This window comes from Myotis davidii, unplaced genomic scaffold (assembly GCF_000327345.1).
Source record: "Myotis davidii unplaced genomic scaffold, ASM32734v1 scaffold249, whole genome shotgun sequence".
Taxonomy (NCBI): Eukaryota; Metazoa; Chordata; class Mammalia; order Chiroptera; family Vespertilionidae; genus Myotis; species Myotis davidii.
Window position 1 is genome coordinate 4,868,522 of NW_006300367.1, and position 2,606 is coordinate 4,871,127.

Below are 2,606 nucleotides of genomic sequence, written 5' to 3' on the forward strand. Positions count from 1 at the left end.
ACAAGAGCCTGAGAAGTTGCACGATTCACAACCCTCCACCTTTCACCTCTGTGCGCAGTCCCTTCCGTGCACCCTCTCTTCCCCAGTGCTAAGCAGCTGGCACACTGGCAAAATCCAAGGCTGCTTTTTTGCACCCAGTCCAGCTATGGGCTCATTATTAGCATTCCCTTCTGCCAGGAACCCTGCAGGAGCCCTTCCACACTCATGGATCACGCTGGCCCCAACGGCTGTGGACTTTGTGGGGCTCAGATTTCCCCGCATACGCGCTTTCCTCTCTCCAACCTGAATTGCAAACCGCACCTTTAGGGGAAGTCTGACCTTTCTGTGGGGAGAAGCAGGGCTCCTCTAAGTTCACATAGTCACGCTGCTTAGGGTCCGTTGTTTCCGGGTTAGCAGCCAATCTCTGGATGCCGTGGATGCCAGGTATTTGTCTTTATATGCTCCTAATAACAGCCACTCAAGATGGCGCGTTCTCCACGGCTGAGCCAGAGCTCCGGGAGAGATTTTAGCCGCAATCTCCAACCGCTCCCTTTCTCCAGGAGTCCTCTGTCTTTTCTGGCTGCAAACTGTCTCCCAGATGAATATCTTCTGCTTATTAGGGCTGTATGTTACCCGTTTCAGCTGCTCACCCTTATCTGCTCCTGGACAAGGCACGGGACTCGTCCGTCTATACCTCCGCCATTTTCTTCCTCCCCTCTTTTTTCTTTTCTCTGCTCTTCTCTTCTCTTCTCTTCTCTTCTCTTCTCTTCTCTTCTCTTCTCTTCTTTTCTTTTCTTTTCTTTTCTTTTCTTCCTATCTAGAGACCTTTATCATCTTTCTTTTAAGGTAGGTCTGATGGAAACAAATTCTCAGTTTTTTTTCATCTGAAATGTCTTAATTTCCCCTTAATTCCAATGGGTATAGATTTCTGTTTATAGTTCTTTTTATTCCAGGCTTTAAAAAGCATTGGGCCACTTCTTTCTTGCTTCATGGTTTCTGATTAGAAGTCTTCTGTTGTTCTAATAATTTTCCCTCTATAGGTAAAGTATCATTTTTTCCTCTGGCTGCAAGATTTTTTTCTTTGTCTTTAATTTTCAGGAGTTTAATTATAATGTGCCTTTTCTTTTTAGTTTATTCTATTTGGGATTTGCTCACCTTTTAAATCTGCAAGTTTATGTCTCTTGACAAATTTTAGGAGTTTTTGGACATTATTCCTTTAAATACTTTTCCAGGCCTGCCTTCTTGCATCTCTCCATCTGGGACTTCAATGACAATAATGTTAGATATTTTGTTATAATCCTACAATTCCCTGGAGCTATGCTCATTTTTTATAGTCTGTTTTATCTCTGTTTTTTGAATTTGTAACTTTTATTTTTCATTTCACTGATTCTTACCTCTCTCTCCATTCTGCCCAACTTTTCATTTTCTATATTATATTTTTTAATTCTAAAATTTCTATTTGGTTCGTTTTATATTTTTTATTTTATCACTAAAACTTTCTATTTCTTTGCTGAGGCTATTTCTTTCATTCATTTCAATTATGTTCATAGTTTCTCACTGAAGATTTTTTAGCACGGTTGCTCTAAATCTTTATCAGATAATTATCATTGTTATCTTGCTCTTGGCATCTATTGGTTTATCTTTTTTATTCAGTTGAAATCTTCCTGGTTCTCAGAAGGACAGGTAATGTTTTCTTGAAACCTGAACATTTTTTAATATGTCATGAGACTCTGGATTTTATTTCAACCTTCAGCTTTCCTGGCTTCCTTTGACACTGCTCCAGCAGGGACAGGGGGACACTGCCTTGTTATTGACAGATGGGGTAGAAGAGCAGGTTCCCCACTAGGCCTCCTTTGACCCTCCAGGTAGGAGCTCTTCATTATGGCTGAATGAGAGTGAAAGTCCAGTGTCCCCACAGAGAGAGGTTTGACTGATCTTGGCTGGGCTGGGCAGGAAGCCTGTGCTTGGTGTCAGCCGAAATGGGCTAGAATAAACTGGACAACTTTGCTGTGCTTGGCAGGGCTTGCTTGTGTGACTCAGGCTCAGCTAGTGTTAGGCTGATGTAGGCTAGGCCAGCTGGTGTCTGGCTGTGTCCCACTTCTCTCTCTTCCTCCTTCTGGGAACAGCAGGAAAGCCCAACAGTGGATTCCCATAGCAATGGCAGAGACACAAGCAAGCCACTAGAGAGCACTTACAGTATCCTTATCCATGATGGATATATGTCACAAGACCCCAAGTGGATGCCTGAAACAGTGGATAATACCAAACCCTATACATACACGCTTTTTTCTATACATATTTGCCTATGATAAAGCTTAATTTCTAAATTAGGCACAGTAAGAGATTAACAATCTATACTAATAAAAGGGTAATATGCTAATTAGACCAGACATCCATCCGGACGTCCTTTCAGACAAAGCCATGGTTGTGGGGGCCGAGGCAGAGGTGGTTAGGGGCAATTAGGCTGGCAGGGGAGGGCAGTTGTGGGCAATCAGGCTGGCAGGGGGGCAGTTAGGGGGGAATCAGTCCAGCAAGCAGTTAGGAGTCAGCAATCCCGGATTGTGAGCGGGATGTCCCAGATTGGAGAGGGTGCAGACTGGGCTGAGGGACACCCCCCAGCCCACGAA